The sequence below is a fragment of the Megascapheus bottae genome, chromosome 3, assembly GCF_031878675.1.
Source record: "Megascapheus bottae isolate mThoBot1 chromosome 3, mThoBot2.hap1, whole genome shotgun sequence".
In the NCBI taxonomy this organism is placed as follows: domain Eukaryota; kingdom Metazoa; phylum Chordata; class Mammalia; order Rodentia; family Geomyidae; genus Megascapheus; species Megascapheus bottae.
Genome location: NC_143511.1, coordinates 3,880,034 through 3,895,313, shown reverse-complemented (window position 1 = coordinate 3,895,313; position 15,280 = coordinate 3,880,034).

The window sequence follows — 15,280 nt, the reverse complement described above, 5'->3', positions numbered from 1 at the left end:
CCACTAGCTCAATGATGTTCATTGCAGCACTATTTGGAACCAACCCAGATGTCCCTCAGCTGATGAGTGAATCAACAAGATGTGCTATTTATACAGAATGGAATTCTATGCTGCTGTCAAAAAGAACGACATCGCCCCATTTGCAAGGAAATGGAAAGGCTTAGAAAAAATCATATTAAGTGAAGTAAGCCAGACTCAAAGGAACATCGGCCCAATAGTCTCCGTCATTTGTCATAATCAATAGAAACTTTGGGCTCTCCTAGCAGAGATTTACAACAGAACAAAACCTAGAGACCTTAGGCCAAATAGTATGACACTAAATGTAAAGACCTCTGGGATAAGGAAACAAAAGCCATATAATGAGTGATTGTTGTCCGTAATGTACGATGTTAGTGCTCATCTCTTTTGCCATCCCTTGGTTATCTCGTATTGTTACAATATTTCACCTTGTTATCTGATATAATATACTTAATTGGTTATTTGAAATTGGATAGTGACGGGGGGGAATCAAGATGCGTGGGGGGGGGAGTGGGAGAGGGTGGGTGGGAAATGGGGACCATGTCATGAGAAAAGGTATCAATGTTTGTGAAGTTATGCACCTTCTTCTGGTGAATATAATGTAACCCTCCTATTAATCACAATAAAAATTATTTAAGAAAAAGCTGTCCAACTATCCAAAGTGATTATTTGTACTATTTTCTATGCTCATCATCAACATGTGTGTTCTGTATTTTTCTCTGCTACAGTGGGATGATCACACCTTCATGGTTTCAGTATGTACTAGTTGGCACCACAGCTTTGGGGCCTGTAACAATACAGGACAACCTAGTGGAAGTGAGCCTGCTAACTCCCAGCAGCTGTGTGACAACGACAGAGAGGGAAGGGAGCCCCAGTATCTCCTGCATGGGCACACCCCAATAACATAACATCCTTCCACCAAGCCCATATCTCAAGGATCCCACCCCATTCCACTAGCACCTTAAGTCTTTGTGGGATACTCATCCCAGTCTAGCACCTGTGATCTTAACAAGAGCCTCCCCTAATGACTACTGATGCTACATCTTTCCATGTCCTAATTTAGCAATCATATGCCATATCGCATAAAGCGACTGTTCAAAAAAGCACTAGTTCAAAAAAGTAAGATGGGGCTCATCTCCTAGTATGCACATACTAGGCAGCTTCTTCACCACCGAGCCCCAACTTCTGCCTTTTCTAATCTGGCCTCAGCAAGTGCTTAGGGCCTCAATCCACAATACCAGAGAAAAGAAATCCTTATTCAGTTTTGGTACACATGTTCATCCAGGTACACAGATGTAGACATATTGCCGATACGTTCTCTATAGTCTGTCCTTTTGTTAGTTCCCTTTGAAAGCAAACTAAAGTCCAATGCATTCTATTTTTCCCAAATATAATTAATTCATGCTCTATGTCCTTGACAAACTTCAGCTTTCAGAATTCTGGCTTTTCTCTATAGCCCACATGCCATTTGGAGTTTATTTGGTGTGGAAGCTGCAGTTTGGCCTCATCTCCTTCCACACAGATGTTCTGTGTTGTACCACCTTTTGGAGTGATCCTCGATCTTTCACTGAATTATTACACTTTGGATTTAAAAAGAATTCTTCAACTACTTCTGAATTTTCCATTCTGTTGTATGCATTTACCTGTCATTGTCCCTAGCACTTTGTAACATTTCTTGAATTTCATCCTTTTCAAAATTACCCTCTCCATTCCAGGTCTTACACACATCTATAGAAACTTTAGAAATTAGTTTGCTAATTTCTAAAATCCTGATAGGACATGGCATGCCAGGATACCCTGGCAGTTCACTCCATGAATGTGGTGCCTGTAATACCTTCGAGGCAGATCTAGTCTGTGCACAGCTGCTAAAACTCTTGAGATCCCCAGTGATATTTGGTGTGTGTTGCTGCTGAGCTAGCTGATGAGTGGCAGCCCATAGAAACCTCAGTTTGGGGCTTGTACCCAGAAAGCCAAAAGCTGCATCAAAAGTTTGGGGCTTTCAAATAATGAGTGATTGTTGTCCTTAATGTACTATGTTATCCCTCATCTCTTGCTGTCCCTTGGTTATCTCATATTGTTACAGCATTTTACCTTAATATCTGATATATTGTATATATGCTTATTTGGTTATTTGAAATCGGATAGGGAAGGGGAGGAAACAAGATGAGGGGCAGGGGTGGGGGAAGGGAAATGGGGACCAAGACATGAGAAAGGGTATCAATGTTTGTGAAGTAATGTACCTTCCATCTCGTGAATATAATGTAACCCTTCTAATAATTACAATAAAAGATATATGGGGGAAAAAGGTTGGGGCTTTGCACCTGGAGAAACAGAGGTCAAGGCAGTGTTGATCATCAGTGGCGAATCATGTAACTGCTCAGGCCTACATGATAAAGTCACGGTGGAAAAAAAAAAACAGGGTTTCACAGCACTCCGACAGGGCTCTGAGATAAAGGAGAGTACTGACAAAGGAGTTGCCATTGATTGAAGCAGTTTATGAATACATTCCATCTTGATCAATGCCATCCCTTTCAACATTCTCACCACCCTTCCCAGTCCACCAACCCCTCTTTCCCTTACATGTTTTATGAATTAATTTTTTTTGCCATGTAACAAACAATGCATCTTGATCTGTATCACCATTTCAACAGCTTCTTTCAACCCATCCCTTTCCCTTAATTTGTACCTAATTTGTACCTATCAATGTACAAATACACTGGGTGGTAAGCAATGGGTTACAAATGAATTAACTTGAGTGTAATAGACTTTATGGAGAGCACAAATTATACAATTCCTTTAAAAGACTAAACCAAAGTCAACAAAGTACCAGGAAATGAGTACTTGCAAGAGGGGAAGATGGAGCCAAGGAAAGAGGGATATTTCATGGTTTTGATGCTATTATAAACTGGATGTCCTTTCAGTGGCCTACTGCTATTATCTGGAAATGCAACCTATTTTGTCCATTGTCCCTGGTTCCGGTGACTCCGTTAACCTTGTTAATTAGTGCAAATAACTATTGATACCTGGAGAATTCCTTCATAATTTTGTATTCTCTAAATAGAGACACTTTTACATCTGGTCTGTCCTGACTTTCTTTCTCCTACCTGAATTCACAGGTGAGGATGCTCAGAACACTTTTGTCTCATCCTCAATGCCAGAGCAGCAGTCAGTCTTAAATTCAGTATTGTAGTCATTGTATGTTTTATAAAAAGAAAAAAAACCTTGTGGCTCACACCAGTAATCTTGGCTATGTAGGAGTCTGAGATCTAAGGATTGGAGGTTGAAATGAGGCTCTGTAAGAAGTCTGTGAAGCTATTATTTCCAATTAACCACTATAAGCAAAAATAAAGTGGAGGTTAAGTTGTACCAGCCTTGAACAAAAAAGCTAATAAAAGACAGTACCCAGGCCCTGAGTTCAGGCACAAGTACTGGGAATCAATCACATATGGAGTTTCCCTTCTTTCCTATATGCTGAGATTTCAATGATAACGGAGTAGCCTTTTGCTTAAACTGTGATCTATGTGTATGTCCTTGCCTTATTCTACTAAAAGAACTAATTTTCCTGTAGATCAGCAGCTGCAATCCTGTCCTAGATAAAGGGCCCTGTCTCATCTTTCCCAGGGACCTGTCTGTACTCTTCCTCAAGACCCCACATAACCTTGTTCAGCTAATAGCGCTCTCTGTTCTTCTACTTTCCATACTTGTCACTCTCCAGACAAACCACACCAGGAGACCAAGTTCATCATATGGCCACTGTCCATGTTTGCCCTACACTTGAAATCTTTCAGTAACACCCAAACCCCTGAAGATCAAAAGGGCCCCAAGCTAACACAAGGCCTCTGCTGTCCCATGTCACAGCACTCATATATACCCACTGCCATTCTCCACTGACTCTCAATGTCAAGCCCAAGCTCCCCCAAGCCACATGACCTTGGGTTCAGGATACATCACAGCCTGGGACAGTCATGAGAGGGACAGTCCAAAGCCTCTTCCTCGTGCTTTACTCTGACCCACTCACTTATCTGCCTCTACCTCCCCTAATCCTCTGGATTTCTTAGCTATCAGAAATCCAAATTGTAAAGATGATCATTGTCAATTGTGGGAAACAATGTTAGGTCAGAGTACAGTTCCCACCTTAGAGCTGAGGAAACAGAGCCCTCTAGGAAGTCAGAGCCTTGTCCACAGAGAAGAGCCACACTTCAACTATCTTTCTGCCCTGGACCCCAGAGACAAGGATCCCTAAAATGGGGAGGGAATGTGCTATGCCACTGTAGGCAGACTCCAGGACAAAGATCACTCACTCTAGTCAGCCAAACCTCTGAATTTAGCTGCAAGTCCCTTATGGGTAAGCAGTGGGGCTGAAGGAGGCCTACAAAAGGTGGCCACAAAACTTCCTTAAAAAGCCACACTGGCCAGGTGCTAGTGGCTCATGCCTATAACCCAACCTCAGGAGGCTGAGATCTGAGCATGGTGGCTCAAAGCCACCCTGAGCAGGAAAAGTGAGATTCTTATCTTCAATTAACCACCAGAAGTGGCACTGTACTTTAAGTGGCAGAGTGCTGGCTTTGAGTAATAGAACTCAGAAACAGTGCCCAGACCTCAGGTTCAAGCATCACAACCACAAAAGGGGCCAGATCACAAAGGGAGCAGAGTTCTGCCTAGTGGTAGTCATACTTCAGAACCTAGAATACTGGATCAGACTATCCTGAATGATTGGCAAGGCCTAAAAAGACTCAAACTGAATGGTAGCTCCTTTGACAACTAAAGATAATACAATCATATGTAGAAAGAAAAACAGCCAGGCACCAGTGGCCCACACCTGTAATCCTAGAGACTCAGAAGGCTGAGAAATGAGGATTGTGGTTTAGAGCCAGGTCAGGGAGGAAAGACCTTAAGACTCATATATTCAATTTACCACCAAAAAAGCTGGAAGCAGAGCTGTGGCTCAAGTGGTAGATTGCCAGCCTTAAAGGAAAAAAAAATCTAAGGTAGATTGCCCAATCCATGAATTTAAGCCCTAGTACTGACACATGTACACCCCCCACCCCTACCCTCTGCTCCCAATCACGGCCACACTCCCAGGCGGCTCATGCAGCTACTTTAGGAGTGGGTCCCTGAACTACCTAGACATGACTTCCCAACCTACTAATGTGTAACTTCTCCTGCAGGGACACAGCCACAGCAGAGTGCCCAATGCTTCTCTGCTCCAAAAACCCCTTACACCAATTTCCAGCACCACCTTCAACCTCACTAGGCATAGGCTTCTTCAAGTCACTTTCTTGCACAGAAGGTTCCAATAGGTGTCCCCAAACTGCCAACCTCCCACCAGCCCCCCACCCCCACCACAAAAATGCAAGAAGGGTAAAAAAAATCTGTTTTTCTCCAAACTCCATGCGGCATGTTTTGGGAGTACGTAGGACTTATACTATATTACCTAGGCTGGCATGAGAATCCTGGGCTCAAGCAGTCCTCTTGCTTAAGCCTCCTAAGTAGCTGGGACTACAGATATACCACCTTAGAGTGGAAACCTTTTTATTCCACTTCTTGATACTGTTACAAGAAGCCCATGTCATCTGAACTCAGGGCCTGACACAGGCTATGCATATGACCTGGTTTCCCACAAGCTCAAGATGATTCCTGTGAGAGTAAATTTAGTAGGTCTGCCTTACCACTGGGAAGAATAGAACATGGGAGTAGAACCCAAACCTACTGAGTTCAAGCCTCACCAGACAGCAAGTAGGACAGGGTAGACTGCACAAGGAGACAAGCATACAGCACTGAGGCTTCCAAAATACTAGGCTCCCCACAGTGAGCTGCAAAACTGTAGTACAACAGGTGAATCACCGGAGAATCTTTCCTAAACAGAAGCCACACCGCAAGGAGCATCCAAACTCCCTCCACCTCCCAGAAAACCTATTCAGGCCATGAAGGATTTCCTTAGGACAGGATGTGACCCTGCCAGCTCATCACAGCAGGACCCAGGAGCAGGCCACAGAAGCAGGGTAGCAGGTGGCAGAGGGGAGGAAGGAAGTATGCCATCATCTGCAGAAACCTCATCCCCTGGAGGAGGTCTCATCACCTTGGGAGGGCACTAACACCTAGGAGTCTCTATATGAGAAATCATACTATTTTTTAAAAATTGCGGCCAGTGTCAATGTTTGGGCTAGTTAATTTGACATAAAGTTTCCCATACATTTCTCCCCTGTCCACCTTGAAACCACAATCCTCATATCCTTTGTTCTCAGTCTCCTGAGTAACTAGAGATTACAGACAGATGCTGCCAGAACCTAGCAGATATACTTTCCTCAATGAAAAAGCATGGGCAAAATCCAGCTCCTTCCTCCTACTCATAGGCAACCCCATGTGGAGCCTAGACCAGAACAAACAGGAGAAGGGCACAAGAAATGATGTTGCACACAGCCACCTAAGAATCAGCCATGCTTACATCAGAGACCTTGAGCATAGAAATACTTGCAGAGAGAGTCTTCTCTGAAGAAAAAATAAGAATGGCCTATAGATACATGAAGAAATGACTTCTCTGGCCATAAAAGAAATGCAAATCAAAACAACTTTAAGATTCCACCTCACTCCAGTTAGAATGGCCAGGATCAAGAAAACTAATAACAACAGATGCTGGAGGGGATGTGGCCAGGAGGGATCACCACTACACTGTTGGTGGGAGTGCAAACTCATTCAACCACTATGGAAAGCAGTATGGCAGTTCCTCAAAAGACTAAACATAGAGCTCCCCTATGACCCAGCAATTCCACTACTTGGCATTTACCCAATCGTCCACAAACAAGGACATATTAAATCCACAAGCACAACGATGTTCATTGCAGCAATATTTACCATAGCAAAGACATGGACAAACCCCAATGCCCCTCTTGTTGATGAGGATCAACAAGATGTGGTATTTATACACAATGGAATTCTATGCTGCTGTCAGAAAGAATGACATTGCCCTATTTGTAAGGAAACGGAAAGACAGAAAAAATCATATTAAGCGAAGTGAGCCAGACTCAAAGGAACATAGGCTCAATGGTTTCCCTCATTTGTCATAATCAGCAGAAACCTTGGGCTCTACTAGCAGAGATTTACAATAGAGCAAAACCTAGATACATAAGGCCATATAGTATGAGGCTAAATGGAAGGATCTACAGGATATAGAAACAAAAGCCATGTAATGAGTGATTATTGTCCTTAATGTACTAAGCATCTCTCATCTCTTTTGCTGTCCCTTGGTTATCTCATATTGTTACAGAATTTCACCTTATTATCTGATATATGCGTTTATCTGTATATCTGTATATATGTTTATCTGGTTATTTGAAATTGGATAGGGAAGGGGAAAAACAAGATGTGGAGGGGGGTGGGGGAAAGGAAATGGAGACTAAGACATGAGAAAGGGTATCAATGTTTGGAAGTAATGCACCATCTGTCTGGTGAATATAATGTAACCCTTCTATTAATTACAATAAAAATATATGAAAAAGAGAAATAGTTGCAGAGGAGTAAGAAAGAGCAAGTTCCAACTGACCATGGAAGCCTATGCCACTCTGGTCAGAGCAGCAGCTCCTAGCGCCTGATGCCCCGTGCTATGGGGCAGACACTGGGCACATCAGCATGCCATCTATTCAACAGGGCTGGTCCAGACAGGCACACACAGCCTGTACTCTTCCTAACAAGGCCTAGAGGTTTCTCATCAGACCAGAGTGGCCCCAGTTGCAGAAGGGACACCTAGTTAACTCCCACAGAGAAGAGGAGGAAGCCCCAGCAACAGCCTGCTGGGATAGACTCCATTAGCCTCAGTTCTGCAGGTGGAGTTCAGAGGGGAACAGTCACCCAGGCGGCACCCTGTGACCTCTCAAGGCAAAAAGAAAATCAAGGGGTATTGCCAAGGGATGGAGAACTGAAGCCAGTTCTGCGATGGAGAGGTAGTAGACAGTCTCAGTCCTCGCCTCCTTTACCAGAGCAGCAAGAAAAATAACCAAGAAGCTGGAAGTCTTAAATCCTGAGCACAGAAAACAAACTCCATGGGCCTGGGCCCACACTCAATGGCTCATCCAGAAGGATGAGTGCTCCACCTCCCTGAGACCTGGAGCATGGAAAGTGGCCCATGTGTAGATCTTGGTGGAAAGGCAGGCAAAGCCTACACTGTATAACATAAACAGTGGCCCCCAAAAGGACAAAACAGTAGACTGAAGGGATAGGTTATGAGAACTGGCCCTGTGCTATGTCACACTACCAGCACTTAAGGGCAGGCCATCAACAGCTCCAACCAACAGGCCACTCTGCATCCCTCTACCTATCTGCTGTCAATCAGCACGTCTGTTAAAGGGACCAGAGTGGAACAAGAAAGCTTGTCTGTGATGGGATTTAGTCCTAAATCTCAGTGCACCCCCACTGATTACCATTATCTAAAAGGAATGACTATCTTCCAAAGCAATAATTCCTCAGCACACAGAGTACAGGGCAGACACTGGCTCACCTCTGTGGGAATTTTCCACAAAGGTGTTAAGACTTGAACAAGTTAAATAACTCAGCTCTATTTTCCTCTTGCTGTCGAAGCCCCATGATATACTTGGACAGTGTGGCGCAAAAGCTTCTGCTCCCTTTCAGATAGGAAAAAAAAATACAAATGAGGAGGTGAAGGTCCCTGCCAGAGGCAGAACCACAGCAGAAGGGGGCTTCCACCAAAGGGGTGAAGTCAGGGCAGCAGCTCATCTACTTTGGGTGTAAGCCAAGGTCTAGACTTAATACCAAAGACAAATTTCTGCAACCTCATGGCAAGCTAAGGACCAGCAAGACTAAAGGACTAGGTAAGGGGCATCACTGCCCATTTACATGCTGGCCCATACTCCAGAAATCTAAGCCTCACTGCTCCTTTGGAATTGAAGCAGTGCGTGAGGATCATGGGCACTGGATCAGCACAGGACTACAACCACTGCTTCTAAGTTTATAGTAGGCACAGGGTGGGTAACTTTCCAAAGCCAGTGGTCTTACATCACTACATGGCAGATCTGATCTAAGCACTTAGTGTGAGCAGATGCTGTTACTACTCCTCACTGTGCACACAGAACAGATGTCACACAGCCAGCAAGCATTCCTGGAATACTTCAATGATGTTAGAGCCCTAAATCTTTCCAAAATCCATTTCAAAACAAACCATACTATATGCAAAGAAACAGAAAGGCACTTGATGTGGAGCTGTTTTGGCTCCTGATATGCCAGCTGTCTGTGAGGCACAGTACAAGTGGTCAGAGGCTTTATGGTAACCGCAAGCCTTTAGCTATCCTGAAAAAATAGATACTTCACCACCCAAATAGGGGCATCTCAGGAAGTGGCAGTGAGGTGGTAACAGCTGACAAGGGCCAACATGGTAGACAGCTGTCTACTAGCTGTCTTCCAGACTGGGACAGGATTCATGAACATTAGCCTGGTGTAGGCTGGGCACAGCAGAGTCACCAGTGAGAAGCAGTAGGAAAGTCAGATGGCCCCCTGCTGAAGCCAGCAGGCCTAGTGCAGTGCCAGCTTGCTGTACACTGGCTGAGAGGAGGCTTCTCTGATCCTCAGTTTCCTCCATACTCACAAGGCAACTTTTCATGCACATCTACCCGCAGAGCACCAGCCAAGTGCCAGCAGAGGCTGGGAGAAGAAACACAGTAGTCCACCACATCTCTCTCACAGATGTCTTGTGCCTTTCTTTCCCTGTGCCAGGTCTCTGCTGATGCTAGGACAACCGCACACATTTAGCAGCCTCAATAATCCAGTCTTTTACTGCCGCACTTGAGAAATCTAAACTGAGTCTCACTGGGCCAAACAAGGTACCAGATTGGCTGTGATACTTCTGGAAGCCCCAGAGAGGACCCATCTTCTACTTTCCAGCAGTAAGAGGCACCTATATCCCTTGACTCAGGGACTCTTCCCACTATACTCACAGTTGGCAGAAGCTGGGGCAGGCCTTCCTCCCTACCCCCCTGAGGCCACCGGCCCACCCAGACAACCCAGGATCATAACTGGTCACAACTCAGCCAACAGGCAAATTCACAGTCATACATTCCCAGGTTCACCAGTACAGCAGCAGCCAAACTTCAGGTAAGCAAATTTTGCATGTGACTAAAGTGACCACAGTCACGTGGTCAGAAGGCAGCCCCACAGGTTCAGCTCACTCACTTTACCCTCACCTACTTTTCCAATTCCAGGTCAACCAGAGTTTTCTGCAGCTTCTCCTGGTGGCCCAGCTTCCGTGTGAGGAGCCCATCAGTCTCTCCCTCATCTTCCTGCAGGACTGGCAATAGTCACACCAATAGCCATACCCTGGGAAGGAACCTAGGGTTCCCAATGCACCTGGAGGCAGCTCAGCCACACCAGGGTGCATTTTTCTTGTCAGTTCAGCTCCCAATCCACCCTGGGCAGCCACAGCAGCTCAGACTTCATGTTCCTCATGACAACTTTGCCCTGCTCTTTCCTCCAGGCACAATTTCTGCTTCAGGTCCTGTGGGAGGCAAGCACAGAGAACAAGGGACAGTAAGCAGTAGGAGATGGGAAAACCACCTCTGCAAGTAGAGACACCAAGAGGCTGAGATCTGAAGATTACAATTGGCAAGAAGAATGTAGAGCTGTGGCTCAAGTAATATAGAGCAAAAAAAGCTAAGCAGGAACAAGAGGCCCCCAGTTTAAGCACCAATATCAGCACATGTTCACACACACACATGTGCCCACACGCGCATGTGCACATGCATGCACACACATACATACAATCAATAAATCAATCAAAGCAGAAAGTCACAGGATAGATCATCTGGGAGGGCACACACGAGTGCTACCCTCCAAAAAACCTATGCAGTTCACTCAGTCACAATAATTCACATCGACTTAGCTCTCAGAGGACAGAAGTATTAAGACATGGCCAGCAAGGACCTTGTCCTGCTGGATTCAGGAAAACACTCAGGCACTGGGGGATCCTGTCATAGGCAGCTGGGTCCACAGCTTCACAGTGTGGAGAGCCATAAACTGCATGCAGCCACAGAGGCTTCTCTGAGTCCTACCTCTTCCCTCTTTGTTTTACTGAGGATATGCACAGATCCCCTCTAGCATATAGCAGAGCACAGAGCTAGGAACCTAGAGCCCAAAGCAATCAGTGCAGGGCATGAGCCAACTTCCTTAAGAGCTGGTCACAACCTGTGTCTCTTGTCAATGTTCATTCAGTAGACAGATGAACAACTTCAAAATATTCCTGGAGCTGCAGAAGGAAAAATAACCTGCAGAAGGAAAAATAGCCTATCAAGTGGAGAAAGCTTGTAGAGATGGAAGGGATGTGAAGCAGCCAGGCTCACTCCCCAAAAGCACTCTCTCAGTTCCCAGTGCTCTTCAGCACCCCACCAAGGGACAGGAAAGGTCAGGTGGGGAGTTGGGTCATCTAGTTGCCACCAGTGCTAACAGTCTGTCTGTTTCCAAAACACACAGATGAAGCAAAACCTTCCCCTGGCGGCCGAGCAGGCGAGTGCCTGGGACGCCCCAGACCCCGCCAAGGGGCCCGGGCCCGGATCGGGTCTCCAGGAAACACCAGGCCAAGAGCCGGGGTCGGAACTGCGGGGCAGCACCGGGCCAGAGGCGGGATCCGGCCGGGGTCTCGGTGCGACAGGGGGCGCGGCCGCGGGCCGGGCAGTGTCTCAAGACTCCTTCGGACCAGGACCGAGGGCCGGCTGGGGTCCCGGGGCAGACCTGGAGGAGGGGCTGAGGGTTCGGTGAATGGTCCCGGGGAGCCTGCGATAAGGAACCGCGAGGTATCCTGGGGTGTGGAGGCAGAGGCAGCCCGGGGCCACAGTCGCCTCAGCCGCCGCTCCCGAGCTCCGTGCCGCGGACTCCCTCCGCCCCGCCCCGCCCCGCCCACCGGGCTCTCGATTCGCGCTTGTGCCCTGCGAGAACCAGAAGTAACCGATTACTTGCTTGGTGGCCTTAGTCCGAGCGAGTTTCCAGCGGGAGCGGCGCGGGGTTGGGGGTGGGGGGAACGGACAGGGTCTGGGGCAGCAGCCCGAGGCAAAGGGCCAAAGGCAGGCTGAGGTCTCTGGCAGCCCGGGAAGCGTGGCCGAGAGCCGGCCTGGGCCTCCGGGAGGAGGGAACGAGGCCCGTCCCGCATCTCCAGATGGCCCGGAGTGTCGGGACTGGCCGGGCAGAGCTGGAATCCGGACAGGGTTTGGAGGAACCCGGAGGAACCGAGAGACGGTAGTCTAGGAACATCCGGGAAGAAGGGCGATGGCCGGCTGGGGTCTCTGGCAGCTCCGGAGGAGGAAACGAGGGCCGGCACCAATCTTGGAACCTCCCACCGCGAAGGGCCAAGCGCTGTCTGGGTCTTTGCGCTGAGATCCGCATGGAGTGCCCGGGTCTCTGGGCCAGAAGCCCGAGGAAAGCAGCCCGAGGCGAGGGGGCGGTCGGGCGGGTCTCTGGGTTGCCTCCCCTTCGCCCATTTCCCTGGGCTCGGCCCCATCCACCTGTCTCAGGATTCCCGTACCTGTTAAAGACAGGAACTTCTCACCCACCAAACTTCTGGGAGCTTCGCTTAGAGCCGCTGGCAGGCCGAGATCTGTCTTTCTTGATGCTAATCCTGGAGCTTGAACTCAGAGCCTGGGTCCATCCCTGAGCTTTTGTGCTCAAGGCTAGCACTCTCCCTTTGGAACAAAATTTTCCTAATTCTTTACCAGCCATCATTCCACTGGAGTTTATACCCTCTTGATTTTGATTACTTAATTTGGATGAGGATAAGGATCCACTTGGCACCTTTGGTCAAAAGTGCTATCAGTACACACAATGTGGTTTCCAATAAGACATCCAAATGCCAGGAAGACTTCTGAGAGTCCCTGTTCACCCTGCTTCCTAGCATTCACATGTGTGTTATTTCATTTCCTCCTCAGTGCGTCAAAAATTAATGTATTTGCTTACATATTTGGACTTAGATATCTAACCAGTTAGAGAAGGGAAAGGTGATGAGATGTTACTTGCATTTTCAGCAAGCAAACAGTTGTGATTTTTGTCTTGCTATCAGCATTTCTGCTTTCCTGGATTTGATGAAACAAGCTGCTGCCACATTGGAGAATTTTACAAGGAAGACAGCAAGGCCTCCAACCAACTCTAGCCATTAGTTAGCAAGAAATTGAGAACCTCAGCTCAATAGGATGGAGGAACTAAATTCTGTCAGCAGCTACCCAGTGAACATTGGAAATGTATCACTTCTCTGGTCAAGCCTTCAGATGAGACACCAGATGGAGTCAACAGCTTGATTACAATCTTGGGAAGAATGTTGATGAGGAAACCCAAATTGACTATTCCTGGACTCCTGACCCACAAAAATTGTGTAGTTATTAAATGACTAAATTTATAGTTTCTATAACATGCCCTAAGTGATTATAAACCTTGTACGAAAAACTTCACAGCTGGCAGATAGAGCCCAAAATCTTCAAAGAGGGTAATATAGAATCTGACATCTCTGCATGTGATGTCTTTGTATTGTCTTCACGTTGAGAAGGGCATCCCTGTACTTCTATCATGAAATGGTAGTGTCTTTCTGTAGAAAGTCCTTACTAGCTTCCAGAGGTTAGGTAAGAGGCTGATGGTAGATAGAATGACCAACACAAGGTCATTGTTTTTTATTCTTATTCTATTGCTATAGCTAACTTCCTCTATGTCTCTTTTGTTCTACAATTCTTCAAGGTACCCTGATGTGCAGTGAGACATAATTGTTGAGCTCAAAATATGAATAATGGGAGTTCAAGATAAAGTAACATGACATGAGATGTTTTTTGATGGCTTCTGTGCAGCTTCCACACCACCAATACCTATCCCTCACTCCACATACTTAACACATCACACACAGCACTTACCTGTGTAATATGTGAATCAAGAGTTGTTTTACTTTTGGGCCTCACAAGAGTAGTTGCCTTGCTCTGCTGATTCTCTACCAACTGAGCCACACCTTCAGCCCTTGTAAAATCAAGGGCCAATTATTTTTTTTTGCCAGTCTTGAGCTCAGGGCCTGAGCACTGTCCTTGGACTTTATCACTTGGGCCTTAGCACCATTTCCGGCTTTTTTTTAATGTATGTGGGACCGAGGAATCAAACCCAGGCCTTTGTGCATGCTGGGCAAGCACTCTACCACTAGGCCAAAGTCCCAGCAAGGGCTAATTACTTTTGAGAGAGGATCTTGCCTTCTACTCAAGTAGGCACATCAACCACAACCTCCTTACTTTAGGCTTCCCATCATTGCTTGGGTCACAGATATATGCCACTGCTTCCAGCTTCCCTCTGTGGAGATGAAGTCTCTGGGACTTTTCTGCTTGGACTGGCCTAAACAATCCTCCTTATTGCTCACAACAAAATAGGTTGAGAAGGCAGGAACATACCACTGTTGCCAGCACGGGTTCTGCCTTGGCTAACTTCAAACCATAATTCCCTAATTTCAGCCTCCCAATAGCAAGGATTACAGGTGTAAACCACTAGTGACAGCTCAAATCTGGTTTTGTTTGTTTTTTAGGAATGAGAATGAAACAATTTCTAGGAAAACATTCTTATACCTGGCCACTTTCACAGTTCCATTCTTTGTACTGTTATAAAAAGAATAGTTGGAATAGGTGACATGAAACCCTTTCTCGCACACTTGTTCTTATGACTGATTTCAGGTTGGGCTAATGTCTAATCAATACCATAATTACAGTTCCAAGACTTCCTGGAGTCAGCAAGGGGAATTTGTGGCTCTATTGTAGAATAACTCATCTTACCTACAATTGTTTGTAGTTTGGAATATTGAGAAGTAGGTAAAAAGATGATCTGAACCACATTCTTGATTTTTGGAAATGTGTGTCTGAACACTTGGAGTTATTTTTCTTTTCATGAAAAGTGTGTGTGTGCGCGCGTGTGCACGTGGGGGGGGGGTGTGTGTGCACACACTTGCGCTCACGTGCACCCTGAGGCTAGAACTCAAGATCTGTGTATTATTCCTGAGCTATTCTTTTGCTCAAGGCTAGTATTCTACCACTTGAGCCACAGCTCCATTTCCAGCTGTTTTGATTGAAGATAAGAGTCTCATAGAGTTTCCTGGCTTGGGCTGGCTTTGAACCACAATGTTCAGATTTCAGCCTCCTGAGTAGCTAAGATTCCCAGTGTGAGCCACCAGTGCCTAGCACAAAAAATTATTTTAGATGAAATATATCTGAAAATGGTGAAGTTAAAGATGTGGGATAAAGCTGAGAAAGCTATTGTCAGGCTC